Below are 9,459 nucleotides of genomic sequence, written 5' to 3'. Positions count from 1 at the left end.
TTCTGATAAATAGTTCTTTTTATGGATAGTAGTTTTAGATATATTTTATTTTATGTATGAACATTAATATTAGTTTATTTTCTTTTATTAAACCAAAAAACAGGCTAAACAATTTCATCATTCATGATTTATGGAGGCCAAAACAAAGTCGTTTCAAATATTTTAAGATAGTGGGACGCGTCCTCCCAAAGTTTGATGAATTATGGCTATGTTCAGTGGGTGGATTGAAATTTTTCAACTTTTGTTGTTTCTCTAACACGATTATAGTACAAATAAATTTAGGAAGAAATAGAAGATAATAACAATTATCAATGTAATATTTATATTGTGAATCATCACAAGGAAATTAGGGTGGTTATGCTAAAATAGACTTTTTTTAATCAACGAGTGAACGCCAAAGACAAAGAAAAAAGGAAGTTCACTTTTGTTTAAAACACTTGTTTGTGGGGCTGGCAAGGGAATGATAGCTGGATGGAGCAACAAAAGATATAGAGCTCCGAATAAAAAATTAATTATTTTTAATATTTTGAAACAGCAGCCATTTTTTATTTCCCCTACCTATACTTGGCAGACTCATCAATTTTGATTAGTAATTATACATAGTTTTCATTAAAGTAATCAAAAATTGGGGTGAAATAACTGCCTTTTTCCTCCTCTTGAGTTCTTGTACTATAAGAAAAGATAGCAGTAACTATGGTAACACTTAGAGAACGCATTGAAAATAAAAATGGGAGCAATTTGCTGTATTCTCATTAATACTGGTCTAATTTGACTATATATGATTTTGCCATACTTATACTACATAAAAGATGTATAGTTTTTATATAATAACCTTCATTGTGCTTCAATTTTAGAACTGTATTGAAACAATTCGGAACGACTGACCTACCAAGTTTTTTTTAGGAGTGAGACCAAGTTGGTATTCATTTTAAGCTCCTTGAGAAAATAAATTTTTCTGGCTTTAAATTTTCATCTCACATAGCCCTTTGATTTCTTTGAAAGATCAAAAAAATATAAATAACTTCAACACTACTCAACTAATCTACACCAAATTTGACAGTGGTTTAGGGCTCTATAAACTGCACCAAAGTGTACAGACGGATCTAATTAAACAATTTCAAACAAAAAACACAACACAGATATAATATAAAACATTTGAAAAGTTTTTCTCAATTTAAAACCAATATTTTGCCCTTATAAGGCATTAAATTTAAGAGGGGACATTCAGATTTCCAACGGATGTAATAACGTAACGACTGGATACAATGCAGAGGAGTTATGAATAATTATATGAACAATGGTCACTGAATAAAAAGAAACAATATCCTTTAACAAATCTAGGTGAAAATTTTCTAAAATTTAATTTCTTTGGAAAATGGTATTTAAGGGTTTCAGATAACAATAAAAATGAATATGAGTTGCTTTTTCTTTTTAAAAGATCCACCTACTTCACTCAAATCTTCATTATGTTTTTTTCATTTTCTAATGAATAAAAAATAAATTGATAAAATCAGTAATATTTTTTTCTTATTCTTCAAAAAGACCATTCGATTAGTATAAAATAACCATAAAATCGATCAAAAAAATATAAATAACTTCAACACAACTTAACCAATCTACACTAAACTTAGCAGTGGTTTAGGGCTTTACAAAGCGCACTAAAGAGCCCAAACCAGATATAATTAAACAAATTAGAACCAAAGATATAAAATAAAAAGTGTTTCTTTATTTATAACTAAAATTATGCCCTTATAATTGTATTATATCTAAATTTTGTTAAGGTAGATTAAAAGACATTCAGATTTCCTACAATTCCATTAACGTAGGAATCTGTTAAAATGCAGATGAGTTATGATTATATGAATAATGATCACCAGAATAAAAAAAAAAAAAACCCTCTGAATAAATCAAGGCGAAAAATTTCTAATTTATAATTTCTTTGAAAAACGGTATTTGAGGGTTGGCTTCTGACAAAGCTTAAAATGAATATAATTTGCTTTTTTCCTAAAAAAAGTTTTGTTGACCTACTTTACATATTTCTTTATTATGTGTTTTTTTTTTTTTAATTTTTAGCGAATAAAAAATCATTTAATAGAGTCAGTAATATTTTTTCTTATTCTTCAGAAGGAGATTAATCTATTAGCATATAATAACAATAAAAAAAATGTATACTTTATAAGATACGCACTGAAAATACTTAATTTTTTTTTACCGAAAAAAATCAGTCTATATTCTTCCCTGCAAAATTCTGAACATATAGCAAACAGCCCCGCCACAATCGCATGAAAGGTATGGCAGAGCAGTAAGTACCAATAAACAAAAATTCCTTTTTATTATAAGGCAAGGGCATACCCAAGGTCAAAACTAGGGGGAACAAGCCATAGTCGATCAGGGCCCTGTTTCATAATAAAGTACAAACTAATACTATTAGTCTTGTAGATTTATCTTAATTTAATTACACAGACTTGTACAATAGTGACTTGTACGTTAGTATTTTTTAATTTGTGTAATATCACTAATAGTCCTCCCTATCATGAAAAAAATAAGTATTAGTATTATTACCTCACTATTTTCTACACTTGTACTATGAACTAATACTATTAGCTTTCATTATGAAACAGGGCCCAGGTTGTAATATTTCAGGGCAGAAAAGGAGAATGAAACCAAAATTTTAAGAACATTATATATAATTGTCACAATGCCTTAGTAGTTGTTATAATTAGTGTTTGCTTGAAAAAAAAAAAATATTTTCTATTAAATTAATCATTTTTGTTCACTCCTAGGCAGCTGCACCTTCCTGCCCCCTCTTGGCATGCTCATGACATAAGATATAATGAAATATTTACAGTTTTAATATATCTTATAATTCAATCTATCTTCTATTTTAATAAATGAGGCAAAACATCGATGTTTTTTTTGTCAATTTGCATTCTTTTTTGCAAAAACCACTTCCGACTGGCGGGAGTATACGTAGTCGTTGGAACAGACCTTATATTACTGAAATGGTTGTTCAAAAACATCAATGTATTTTAGGTAAAGGTTTGTATGTAATGTTTTAATATTAAGCATAGATATTTTAAAACATTGATGTTTTTTCTAGTCGTAATTTATCTTTATTACGTCGTTAGCGTGATGGTTGGAGGTCCTTTTTTATCCCACCACATTGTTGACAGGAAATTGTTTATACCGTAATTTTTTGTTTTCATTTAGTTACTTTTGGAAAAAAACAAACAATTAAAGATTGGGACAAACGTAAAACATCGAAAGTAAAACATCGATGTTAAAAAAACATCAGCTTAAAAACATCGATGTCAAAAACATCGATGTTTTCAAAACATCGACATCCATGTCGCATCCCTAGTATGTTTAATCAAAATACATCATCGCCGTTTCTTCCAGGGTGGTTGCCTGGGCCCCTCCAACTTTGATGGCAGCCATCATTTGTATTGGCTTCACTTTGCCCAGCGTTATCCTTTACGGGATACCCAAGGTATTCTTCTCCAACTCCTCTACGATGAACTCGACCCAGGACTTCTTCTTCTGGTGAATAACGCACGCCGTTATTTGTGTCAAACCACCCTCAAGAACTGCAAAGAACCAAATATCCTTGGAATTTTTTACTGGATATTTTTTGTGCGTAGAGTTAATAAAGTATTCTTCCCACGCTTTGTTTGTATAATCTTACTTCTATGACCTTGCATAGGTTTGATTGGCTAATCGTGCACATTACTGCAATCCACGCTTTTCCTGCAGCTGCATTGTATAGCAATGTATAGTTTTGTATATTTTCCTATAAAAATTCCATGCCATTCTTTCTCCAGGGATGTCCTGATAAATCCCTGCAATTGTGGTGAAAGTAAACAATTCACGTACAGTCCTTGTAAACTGTATTACATATACATATCTCAATAAAACTATAAAAAAGTATTGCCAAGTGTGGATAAAGGTAACGCTATTTACATAAATTAAACTTAAAAATAAAAGTATAATTTGTGCAGTAACATGAAAAAGATTATATTTACAAAAAAATTTGAAATTTATATTTCCAAAAGTCACAAACAAACTAAAAACAAATAAAATGACTACATCTCGTGTATTCTAATCTAGTGGTAGCGATATAAGGACACTTTATATTGTTCATTATGGACAGCTCTCCTCTTTCTGGATTCTTTGACATTTTCTATTGTAACAATATTATGTTCGGTAATAACAATCACTCTGAATGGGCCCTCATACCTCTGCAGCTCTTTCCCTCTGCGGCTACTTATATACCATCGTTCCAATTTTTATTTTACCAAACAGATCTCGGACATTTATATCATGTAGTTCTTTCCCCTTCGAATTCTGTCCCTGAGTTTATGCCCACAACTTTTGCAAGACCAACCCATTACCGCCGAATCCATCCTCTTCTGGCAATTTACTGCGTTAGTCCCGGCGTAGCTTCTAAATCCCAAAAAGAATTTCTAATAGGGTAAATCCCGTGACGTTCTGACGTGCACTCTATAGGACTGGATAAGAAGGAAGATACATGAGATTTCACTAAAGCAGGACAAAGTAATATATGTTAAAGAATGCTGATACGCTCCGGAAACAAATAAAGAGGAATTCGAAAATTCAAGGAGGCAAGGAATCAACACCTTATAGTAGTCCGTTGTGGGTGGTTCGAAAGAATGGTGCGCCAGGTGAAAACTGGAAGAAATATCGGAAATATGAATCTGAATGTATGAACTCCTGGTATACAGTAAATCGGTTACGGACCATGTAAGTTCCTTCAGAGCGTATTTAAGAGAATGCGAGAGTTCAAACTAAAACTATTAAAAATTAAAACATTGTTGGGACAAAAACGGGTATATTTTCTGCAGCATACTAAAACTCAGGAGGGATTTGACTGCTTGTGCAGAAGATAGTGGCCTGGATGGTGGGGCTGACCGAGATAAAAGGAATCAGGAGGTCGTTAGAGGGATTAAACTACCATCGTAGTTTCGTCCCTGATATGACGCAATACCTTGTTAAGAAAGTGTAGCTGGATACAAATGATGCTATTGGGCAAAATATTCCAGAAACCAGTACTAGCGTTTCCTAACTTCTAAAAGTAATTTACGATGGTGGGAGCATGTTAAACTATTTGTGGGCGATAAACCATTTCATATAAAACGGTTTAGAACCCAGGCGAACCACAGACCTATGAGGCACAGCTAAAGGAATCGTCTATGAGAAGTTTCCTTGGCGTATCACTAAGAAAAAATAAATCATCGTGGTCTGAACGAGACGTTCCAAGTATTGTGGCGAAGATATTCCTGGTGGTGTATGAAACAAACAATCCAGGAGATTATTAAGATATACAAAGTTAATGGATTAAGACCTAAGACTTTTCGTTTTTGAGCTAGGAAGACTACATACAAACAGAGATAATATTTTGTATAACTTCGCTATTTGTACTCATATCGTGAATTTTTTGGGAATTTCAATTTTTCATATATATGTACATATTTTTACATGTGTATGCTCGTAGTTTGTGTTAGTATTGTTTTGGATCATACACATGTAAAAATATGAAATTTCAAAAAAATTCAAGGTTAGTTTGTGTTTGTATTGTTTTGGATTATATGCTACCATTGTATGGTGGCACAATCCTACGACCAGGAAATCCCAAACTTGGCTTGAAAAACTTCAGAGACTGGCGTGCCTTATGATAACGGGAGCCATAAGCACCACTCCTTCTGCAGCAATGGAGATTCTGTTGAACATATAGATATAGAACCTCTACACACAGAGATTGAAGCTTAGCAGAGCCCTTAGCTCTGCATATAGGCTTATGAAACTAGGAACGAACTACCATTCCTTAACTATGAGGGACATGGTAGACTGTTCAGGAGGATCAATGAAGACGGGATCCTGCCTATGCATTCGGATCATCAAGAGAAGAAATATAAGAACACTTACTACAATGTAAGGGTTGATGGCTCAACCCCACACAAGCCGTGTAATGGGATAAACTGCTACACAGACGGATCCCTAATGGAACAAGGATCCGGAGCAGGGATATGGAGGATGGATAGACCTAATCAAGGCACATCCATCTCGTTAGGAAAGCACACCACAGTGTTCCAGCCTGAGGTGTTTACAATAACTGTCTGTGCCCAGAATTTAATAAAGGAGGGCATGAGGTAAAGGCTAATCACGATCTACACGGATAGTCAGACGGCCATCTATGCGCTGAATAACTACGCAACCCGCTCCAAATTGGTGGAGGAGTGTAAGGCTAACTTGAACTCTCTCTCCTTGGCCAACAAGGTGTGGGTGGAATGGGTGTCTGGACATAAAGGCATTAAAGGAAATGAGATAGCGGACTACCTAGCAAGGAAAGGAGTATGTTCCTCTCACACCTGACCCCATATGTGGAATTAGTCTCAGTCATGCGAAGAGGTATATCAAAAAGATTGCTGAGAGCAAGGCCGGGTTACTCTGGAGAAATACCAGAGGGATGGAACAATCAAAAATGTTCCTCAAAGAACCCTGCCCGAAAAGAAGCAACTGCCTTCTTGATATGGATATGAGTATCTTAAGATGGGTGACAGGACTATACACGGGACACTGTCAGTTAAACAAGCATCTCTATAAAATGAGACTGATAGAGTCCCCTATCTGCAGGTTCTGCAAAAAGGAGGAAGAAACTGCTTACCACATCATGTGCAAATGTGATGCAGTGGCAAGAACACGATTCCTCATCTTTGGTAAGGATCGTATCTTGGATCCCAAACTTTGCGAAACAGTGGATCCTTATACAGTGTCCAGATTTGCTAAGGCAATTGGCCTGTTTTGAGCAGAAGAGGGGCGGCGTACAATAGGCCATCTGAGGCCGCGGTGCTTCTTGGCCGGTATAAAAAAAAAAAAAATTGTTTTGGATAATTTTATAACTAATAAAGCAATATATGACAACAATAATAATGTAATGACAGTTGTCAATTAGCTCATCTTGATTCTCTTCCTCACAAGCTAGAAGAGTCAGCAAGGCACTAAGTAGTCGAACTTTCACACAACTTCCACTTTAGCCATGAAGTTTTGGAAGGAAAGGTTATAAAAAAAGTTGCTCAAAAATCCGCTAGGAGCTCTTATGCATTTAATACGACTTTAAATAGGGCCGCTCACAATCCTACACTTATAACATTTAACATGGTGAAACATTTTACATTTAACACAACATGAATACCGTAATATATTTCATTAATAGGAACTTACCTATATATGAAAGTAAATATTACAATATAAAAATTATATTATATATACATTTTATCATAGGGCAGTTTAATATTTCAAAATTCCAAGAGAAAATCCTGGCAAATAATATTAAAAACTAATAAAATGAATTAAACATAAAATACCAGACTGGCGCTAAGTGCAGTTGCTTCTGTACCAAGACGAATGCGCTGAATGATAGAGAATTCTTGTTTATTTAACTAGTTTTAGTTGCATTATTAGCATAATACGTAAAAAGAGTCTTTTGATTATCACATATTATGAGAACAATTGCTTATTCACAATATTATCATTTTTCTCCTCACCGCTTCCTGCTGCACCTAAACTGAATCAGTATTTTACTGTATCGTGAATTTTTAGTGGAAACGGTCTTATATTAACACTATATAGTGTGAACACTCGTTAGTGAATTACAGCCAAACTATGAATTTCGAAAAAGAAAAACAAAATTTCTATGTTTTATCCCAGGATGGACCCGTCATCAGTGGATAAGTTAGAGAGAGAGAAATACTTTATTCATCTATGCTGCCTAAATACATCAGGTTGCTATCTCACACAGCATACTTATCATCCGTAATCGGACATATATAAATTACACATACGTGGTATAATAAGATATAAAGAAAACAATTTTTTTTTCCCTACAGTTTCCTTTTACAATCTATTTCGGTCTATACACCAAATACAAATGTTTCAATTCATTTCTTTTTTCTTTCCCATTTCTGGTTCTCCAATTTCACCATTTCATAATTTTTTAATTCTCCCGATCAACAAATTCGCTCTCCGGAATTCATCCTCCTAGATCCTCTTCAGTGACCCGCTAAACAAATTCACTATTAGACGGCAACGTGAGATCAGACCATCATCTATAGTCATAGCAGTAGATCAGTTTTCCAAAAACCAACAAATAGATACATTTTACGAAAATAAGACTGACACATAGATTCAAAGGAAAATATAATAAAAAACCGGCTACAAGAAACACTTGAATGGATAAATAAGTTGTAAAAAAATATATAAAAATAATGATACTGTATAATAATAAATAAGTCCAAACACACAAATCGACAGGTCCGCATATTAAAACAAATAAATAAAACAATGGATAATCTTCGAGCTGATTCTCATGGTGTATTGATGATGTATGAACCCCAAGGAGTCCAAAATAATATTTTCTGCTAAGATCGCAATATCCCCGATGCTAACACCTAGGCCTTCTAAAAAGCTCCTTGTTCTATCTGGTTCTATTATTCCGCGAGATCCAAACCAGAGGCCTTAAAATAGATTCTATTACGGATAAATAATTTATTATTATAAATAACTTATTGTTGTTGTTGCGACCAACATTATGATCGGTAATAGATTATGTGTACTATGATATTAAAAACAACACAAATCCGCTCTCAGTTGTTTTTTATACTCCAAATAGAGAGATGACTTCTTAACCTCTCAGTGTGCGTACGTATCGTCTCTATTGTTTCCTCACTCGTATTGTAGTGAACTTCAATATAGTTGCCAGCATCCTGGCCTCAGTCGTCATCATTTTAGCCACGGCGGGTGGACTACTTCGGTTCATCCTACAAGAGGACAAGGCTGGTGGACGTACGTCCTTTTGTCGATCTAACTCCTGAAGAACATCCATCCAGGACAATAACCGTGATCTAACCACAGTGATATAAAGACATTATTTTTCCACTCTTTTGTTCAACTTAAGAAAAAGAAAAAAAAATGATAAGAAATCAAATACAATTAAACTAAAAAGTAATAAATGAAAAGAAATATAATTTCTGCTAGTGTACATATTTACAATTATAAACGAAGATCTAAGACATGAAATACAGAAAATATATAAAGCTTTTTTGAAACTTTCAATTGTTATTCTTCCGGAATTGGGTGGACAGAAGGTAGTCGATGATACGGGATTTGAAGATTGGAAGGGTGTTAGAACTACGAATAAAGGAGGGAATAGAATTCCATAGGGAAGAGGAACGATGAGGAAAGATCTACCAAAGGCTGCGGTTCGATGGGCAGTTACATATAAGTCTGAAGGCCGTGAGCGGGTATTGCGGGAATCCACTGAGGAATTAAATTGAAGGATATCTGAGATAGTAATATATAGTAAGGTAAAATTATGCAAATTTTTGAATTCAAGTTTTCAAAGGTAGCCTACTCATCTCTCTTTTCTCAGTCCGCCGGTGTTCC

At 34.1% G+C, this 9,459-nt stretch overlaps 1 long non-coding RNA gene across 1 annotated transcript in view; it reads right to left on the bottom strand.

The window, feature by feature from the left end:
* Positions 1–7,432, bottom strand: part of LOC136795066 (uncharacterized) — a 10,521-nt gene extending 3,089 nt beyond the window's left edge. The window contains exon 1 of the long non-coding RNA XR_010844219.1: positions 7,383–7,432. This is a non-coding gene — a long non-coding RNA (uncharacterized lncRNA). The remainder of the gene's footprint in view (positions 1–7,382) is intronic.
* Between the last annotated feature and the right edge of the window lie 2,027 nt (positions 7,433–9,459).

Source organism: Halyomorpha halys, unplaced genomic scaffold (assembly GCF_000696795.3).
Source record: "Halyomorpha halys isolate HHAL.00 unplaced genomic scaffold, Hhal_1.1 Scaffold2236.1, whole genome shotgun sequence".
Lineage (NCBI taxonomy): Eukaryota > Metazoa > Arthropoda > Insecta > Hemiptera > Pentatomidae > Halyomorpha > Halyomorpha halys.
This window is presented reverse-complemented; position numbering and strand designations above follow the sequence as displayed.